The sequence below is a fragment of the Engraulis encrasicolus genome, chromosome 24 (genome assembly GCF_034702125.1).
Source record: "Engraulis encrasicolus isolate BLACKSEA-1 chromosome 24, IST_EnEncr_1.0, whole genome shotgun sequence".
In the NCBI taxonomy this organism is placed as follows: domain Eukaryota; kingdom Metazoa; phylum Chordata; class Actinopteri; order Clupeiformes; family Engraulidae; genus Engraulis; species Engraulis encrasicolus.
In genome coordinates, this window is record NC_085880.1 from 17,911,028 (window position 1) to 17,918,527 (window position 7,500).

The 7,500-nt window shown below is 48.4% G+C and overlaps 1 protein-coding gene across 1 annotated transcript in view; it reads right to left on the minus strand.

Moving 5' to 3' along the window:
• lmbrd1 (LMBR1 domain containing 1) overlaps positions 1–7,500 on the minus strand; it is a 165,429-nt gene that overhangs the window by 82,392 nt on the left and 75,537 nt on the right. The gene's annotated exons all lie outside the window — the stretch shown is intronic.

Sequence of the window (7,500 nt, forward strand, 5' to 3'; positions counted from 1 at the left end):
TGAGCAGTCTTACGACGGCAATCGAAATGTTTAAAATTCACTGTTACCATATGTGAAATCCAGAGCACATGCCAAACAGAATCAGGATTTAGCTTGACTCAATCCATTTACTCCCATTCAAAATGTTGTGAGCTACAGCCCCATGGATCGGAAGAAGAAGGGTGTGACTTACAGTAGGTGCCCCATAGTAATGTCCCCTCCTTTTCAGTGACGGGCCACCTCCCACAAAAACGTGATGTCTTCCCCCAATGAGTGAATACTGCCCCCTGGAGACCTGGAGTCATGATGGCTATCTGCCCCCTCAGTGTCACCAAATCGATGTCAGCACACAATGTTCGCTGAACCGGAGCCAGATGGCTCTCAAAGAAAAAGAGCACATCTTTTATTATTTATTTCTCATCTCTGTCCCTGGGTTGTTGGGGGAAAATTAAATACAGCCAGATTAGACTAAAGGAAATTAGGAGGTAATGTTATTTACTCACACCTAGCGGATATAGCACTGTCAATTTACCCAGCGCCAGCAGGTGCGGAACAGCTTGCTCGAGGTCTCCGCTTCTCGCGGCAAAGACGTCCGTAACACAGCAGGGGTGCGATGAAACAGTTCACCAGCACAGAGATTTACACAAAGATGATGTACATGAAGATGTACGAGGTATGAATGATGACTATCAAAAACATCAACCATCAGCTATGAGAAACTGAAAATAGCTGTCTGGAAACGGATTCCTTCAAAAACAACGGGGATGAAGACAGTGTATTCGACAGTGTGCTTATTGTTGCATCACCTTGGCAGCTTATTTGAAGGTTAACAGGATGTAGAAAAATAAAGAAATCAGGGGAGGAAGAGCTGATGGGGAGAGTAGGGAAACTACACATCTGGTAAAAGAGATGAACATAACTGAAAAAAACCCAGTACGACTACTGAATTGTGTGCGTCTCTGTTTGTCTCTGTGTGTGTGTACGTCCGTATGAGCGTCTGTGTGTGTGTGTGTCTATGCGTCTCTCTCTTTCTCTGTGTGTGTGTGTGTGTGTGTGTGTGTGTGTGTGTGTGTGTGTGTGTGTGTGTGTGTGTGTGTGTGTGTGTGTGTGTGTGTGTGTGTGTGTGTGTGTGTGTGTGTGTGTGTGGCTGGTGTCTTTTTGCTCTCCCAGGTCAATTTACTGGCCCATGATTAAATCAGAGAAAATTAATCTCCTCACCTTTTCATTGGATATCAGCGTCTTCAGGCAGGGGAGATTTAGGGCAGATGAGGGGGCTGGGTGCGCAGCGAGAGGCAGGAGAGAGAGGGAGCAGCGAGGGCCATAAGTCAGCCACACCAGCCAGGCTTTTAAATCACCACGCTAGGGGCCAGCAGAGAAAGAGGGAGCGAGAGAGGGAGCGAGAGAGGGAGCGAGAGAGGGAGCGAGAGAGAGAGAGAGAGAGAGAGATAGAGAGAGAGAGAGAGAGAGAGAGAGAGAGAGAGAGAAAGAGAGAAAAAGAGAGAGAGAGAGATAGAGAGAGAGAGAGAGAGAGAGAGAGAGAGAGATAGACAGAGAGAGAGAGATAGACAGAGAGAGAGAGAGAGAGAGAGAGAGAGAGAGAGAGAGAGAGAGAGAGAGAGAGAGAGGGAGAGGAAGAGAGGAAGAGAGGAAGAGAGGAAGAGAGGAAGAGGAAGAGCTCGTCCTGGCTTCCTCTGTGGGTGGTTGAGTTGGTGGGTGAATGGGTGGGTGGGCGTGTAGTGTTTGAGGGTGGCTGGCTAGCTGGCTGGCTTAGGCAGTGGTGGGCGTAATGGGGGCAAAGCACCGCCATGGTCACCGGGGGGTGGGGGGTGTTTCTGAAATGCACCACTGGCTACAAGCCCAGCCAACCACCCCCTTATGACCCTGCCCTCCACACCACACCCTTAATGCACCACCCCCTCCACCGACCCCCACCCCCCAACGCCCTTCATCCCCCTCTCCCTCCCCCCCGCTCCGGCCCCCTCTCCGGACACAGCGGCGAAGACCCGTAATATACTGTACATGCATATATGGACGCATATGCAAATGCGAAGTATTACAATCGCATTAAAAAGTCACCAGGCCGATAATTTTCATTGTAATGTCATCCCAAAGGCAAAGGGGTTGGGGGAGATGAAGCGTTTAAGAGCCTCCTTGTTACAAACGGCCTGCCCTTTGGCTCATGCTTGCCAACAATGTCTAGACGAGCTGGACAAAATGAATGAATGAAAAAAAAACATTAATGAGAGAAAAAAATCCTATACAGTATCGTTTCAACTGTATGTAAAAATAAAACGGTAAGCCATAGGCTGGCGGTTTAAGATCTGAACTTAACTGAACCCTTGAACCATCACTGTTCGATCAACACCAAGAGGTGTGTTGTGTCCAATCTTTCAAGAATGGCATCTTGTGCCATCTTGTCACACATTTAAGGGTGCAGGAGGGAATAGAAAGTAAGCAGTAGCGCCGCCGTGGCTGGTGGTGATGTTTGACACTAATTGGCTTCCTCTTCTGTCCCTTTGCTCCCATCTAGACGCATCCGAAAAGTCGACAAGTGACGGCCCAGAAAAGTCGACAAGTGAGGCCTATGAACAGTCGACAAGTTACGCCTCCAAAAAGTCGTCAAGTGACGCCTCCAAAATGTCAACAAGCGACGCCCCCAAAAAGGCGTCAAATGACGCCCCCAAGTCGTCAAGTGACGCCCAGAGTGAAATGGCAACGAGTCATAAAGTAGCTCTCTGGGCTCAGCAGATAGATGCTCCAGGCTAGGTTGAAGGGTACCTTCAGCAAGATGCAGAGCCATAGTAAACCAATCAGTGAATCCGGTGCCTTCAACAAGACACAAAGCCATATTAAATCAACCATCCAATCAGGTGCTTTTCTAGACTTTAAGGACAACCCAACTGTACCTCAGGTAAATTTAAAGACAACCTGGGTCCAATAAATTAAATAAGCGAAACAATTTTTGCCTTCTCTGAGATGAGCTGAATTTACTCCAGGTGGAAACCCAGTGAAAACGGTCTTGCAATGCCCCTGCGCTGAACCAAGCACCTTGCATGCCATGTGTAGCACTGTAGGTGAATGGGTGAAAATGAGGAATTCAATGCAAAGTTCTTTGGGTACTCTGCTGAGTATAAGAATGCCATATATAAATGCAATCCATGCAGTTTCGGACTGTGTAGGTTGCAATTACATTATATAGAACATTCCTCTAAACGTCTCCTTTCCACTCCGAAGAGAAAAAGTTTCATATGGTCAGAGGTGCTGCTGGGATCGGTGAGAAAAAAAAACAGCAAGTTCAAGGTGGGAGCTCTCAAACGAAACAATATATGGGAGACTGCCATAAATACAATAAGTCAAGTTGAATAAGTTAAGAAGGGGAGAGGATGTTGGCAGCATCAGCGCAGCAAGTTCGCAATATCATTAGCATAAGTCATTAGACACACACACACACGCACGCACGCACGCACACACGCACACACACACACACACACACGCACGCACGCACGCACACACGCACACACAACAATATGGAGCCACCAGCTTCCACCACTCTGCCCCGCTCTCCTCTCCTCTTGTGCTCCTTTCTGCTCTCTGTATAAATCAGCATCTTTACTGTCAGAAAGAGTCGAAGCAAATCCTAATGCTATTACGATTTGCTAAATAGGGCAGAGAGAGAAAGTGGGATTTAAAACAAACAGCAAGCAGCAGGGTGCAGACGAGGTTAGCATATGGTCGCCTCCTCATTTTCAAAGGCCAGCAAGCATTCGGCAGAGCAGAAGTGCTTCCCAAAAAAAGTCCAGCCTTTTGAACTAACTACAGTTTAAAAAGCAATTTACTTTCTTAGCTACCGAAAAGCTAAAATCTCATAGCACAGCCTTTTTTCCCCCTGCCTTGCCGTCAGTTGGCGATATAGTAAATATTTGAAAAGCTGAAGCTCGTTTATGAAAGATCTCCTTCCCCCTAGGGTATGATTTTGATTGTAAAAAGCCGTTATGAGACCCCACAACAAACAGCAACCACACAGTCGTTAGTGCAAACTAGTTCAGATTTCAAAGACAGCCAGGCCTCGTAAAAGACCTTGTACGAGGTCAAAAGCGTACGATTCATACATTACATCAACTCTGGTAACATCTTGAGTTCCCAAACCATGTTTTAGCGTCAGCAGCACGTCGTGTTGGGCTAAATAAATTAATACATTAACAACTGCGCCCAAACAGCAGGAAGGCTAGAAACACTATGTGGAAGTGCTGGCATGTGCATTTACTTGAGAGCGTGGAGCGGAGCGGAGCGGGGTGGAGCAGAGAGGGCTTGTCCGTGCCGTGCCACGTTGTTATATGGAGTTTACATCCCTGGCCAGTTGCTTGAATTAAGAGTGAGTGGCCACCTCAGCACATGGTCTGGTGATAAATTAACCCAGCCAGGCCAGGACACCGGCTGCACGCACGCATGCGCACACACACACGAGCGCACACACAAGAGCGCACACACACACACAGACACACAAGCGCACACACGCGGAGACACACACGCGGACACACACGCACGCACAAGCGCGCACACACACACACAGATGCGCACGCACACACACACACACATACGGCGCCCATCACTTAAATTCCATTAGGTTAATCATGCATAATAACAACACATAGCGCTGGCTGATAAATCGCCCCAAGAGGAGGATAGTGTGTGTGTGTGTGTGTGTGTGTGTGTGTGTGTGTGTGTGTGTGTGTGTGTGTGTGTGTGTGTGTGTGTGTGTGTGTGTGTGTGTGTGTGTGTGTGTGTGTGTGTGTGTGTGTGTGTGTGTGTGTGTGTGTGTGTGTGTGTGTGTGTGTGTGTGTGTGTTTGGGGGTGGGGGGTTGCATGAGGACCGCTTCCCCAAGGCCACTTCACTATGGCATGGTCACCAAGGTTAAAGGGAGAGGAGGCTCCTACAGGGGGTAGGAGTGGAGAGGAAGCACCAGTGTGAACTGGTGGAAAATGGGCTGATGCATTTCCTACGCTGTTTTATTCATAATAGGAGATTACATTCTAGAATGCATTTACTATGCTGTTGCATTAATAGCAGGAGATTACATTCTACAAATGGTATATGAGCTACTCTGTAGTTGGTGGAATTCTGCTGCACAAAGCTGCGGAATTAAAAAATAAAAAGGCGCTTGTGGAATAAGGGGTGCTTTGTTATTTAAGTGTGTGATATTAATAATCATAATGGGCCAGAGACATGTGAAAGGTGGAGGGTGTGTGTGTGTGTGTGTGTGTGTGTGTGTGTGTGTGCGTGTGCGTGTGCGTGTGTGTGTGTGCGTGTGCGCGCGTGTGTTTGTGCGTGTGTGTGCGTGTGTGGTTGGTAAAGCTGGCCTAATGACTCTGTTGTATAGCTTTAAAGGGTGCATTAAGGTGCATTAGCGCTACTTCAGGGATTCTTAAAAAAGGAAGGAAGTTTGGTATTGAGGCCAAGGGCACTAGCAGCAGTAAACACACAATAGTGTCTCTGGCTCTGCGACGGAGTAAACCATATTTATACCCAGGACCGAATTAGATAAAGGAGGAAATGTTATTCAATAACAACATTTAATTTGCAGAACTTGGCCCACCTCCTACACCCCACGATTGCTTGTGTGCAACACAAAGCTATTCAAATTAAGGCTAAACCCCAATATCTGAGTAGTTCTGTTCTGCTTTATTTCAGTGGTTCCCAAACTGGGGGTCGGGACGCCTTGGGGGGTCGCGGAGGTACTGAAGGGTGGATCGCGGACAAAAGGGACATTGCATAAGAATGGGAAATACACAGATTTCTAGCAATATTAGCATACAAACTATTCCTAGAAATCCATTGCTAGGGTAAGACTGTGGTGGGTGGGGGGTCGCAAAAATATTCCAAAGTCCAAAGGGGGGTCCCCACTGGAAAAGTTTGGGAACCACAGCTTTATTTGGTGTATATAATACAATGAAAAAACGCCTTTGTTGTCTGTGTCCATGACTCAACTCGCGCCTCTTACAAGACTCGGGGACATCAGAGCATAATTAAAGCCCTTCATCTTAAAATGTTATCTGTGGTGATCAGAGAGATCTGATCCCCCGAGAGAGAGGGCTGGGTCAAGAGAGAGAGAAGACCAAATGAGAGCAAAGAGAACAAAAGCATGCTGGAAAAAAAGGAGATTTATGCAGACAACAACAAAAAAACGAGAAACAAAAACTCAGCGCGAGAGAAATGGGGAAGAGCAAGACGAAGAAGAAGAAGAAAAGGATACAAAAAAGAAAAAGTTAAAACCAAAAAAGGCGAGATGGAGATGCACTGCACCCCACCACCCTCCACCCCCACCCCAGGCAGTCCTGCTTTATTATCGCATTGTGTTGTTGTCGCTTTTTTTGCACCCTCATCCAGATATCCGCTCTCTCTCCCCCTCTGATTGACTTGGCAGTCTAGTGTAGGCAGCAGCAGCAGCACAGCACAGCAGATCAAAGACAAAGGCGCACTAGGAGTCTCGATTGGTCTACTCTGCCGGCCACTCTGGAGGCCTGCCTGCAACAACATGGGGGTCAGCGGCAGGCGAGGCAAGCGTATTACCCAGGCTGCATCTCTGTTCTGTGCTGCGGCGGCGGCGAGGGTAATTATCGACTCCCTTTTTAAAATGAAGCCCCACGTAGGCTCAGCACTAGAGACACACAGTCCGTGAGGGGGGGTGGTGGTGGTATTGGAAGAGGGCTGGGGGGAGACAAGCGGTGGGGTGGGGACAAGACAGAGGAAGAAATCCCCTTCAAGGAGGATTAACCATACCAAAGGGAGAAAGACTCTGCAACTTTGTCGTTCGATTGTGTACTATTTACTGAAAAGCCCCTTCTTCTTCTTCTTCTTCTTCTTCTTCTTCTGCTTCTTCTGCTTCTTCTTCTTCTTCTTCTTCTCCTTTTTCTTTTTCTCCTTCATCTCCTTCTTCCCCCTCCTCTTCTCCTCTTCTTCTTCAACTTCATAAAGACTGATGCGATTGTCATTTGCTTTGAACTGAGGGAAATGTCAGGGGGTGGGGGGGGTCCCTCTGTACACTGCAGCACAAAAGTTGTTCAACGGTTGATGCCCCCCACCCTTCCATGTGAACTGCCACCCACCCCACCCCACACACACACACACCTCACCCCACCCACACACACACCCCACCCCACCCCACCCAGACACCCAACTCTCTTTCCACACCTCCCTCTCTCTCTCCCCCTCCCCGGGTGTTCCTATGATATCCCCCAACCCACCCCCCCCACCAATCCCCCCCAGTCCCCAACCCCACTCTCGCACCCCGCAGACGCAGGCAGGTCTGGCGATGTTCACAGTCTAGCACTGGTGATAGCAGCTGTGAAAAATGGATGACATTAACGAGTGTTACAGCACAGTCGATTTTTCTTGGTACAGGGGGTGGGAGGTGGGGGAAGCGAAGTGTCTGGAAGTCTGTGTGTGTGTGTGTGTGTGTGTGTGTGTGTGTGTGTGTGTGTGTGTGTGTATGGAGGTGGGGGGGCGTATGGAGCTGTGGTGGC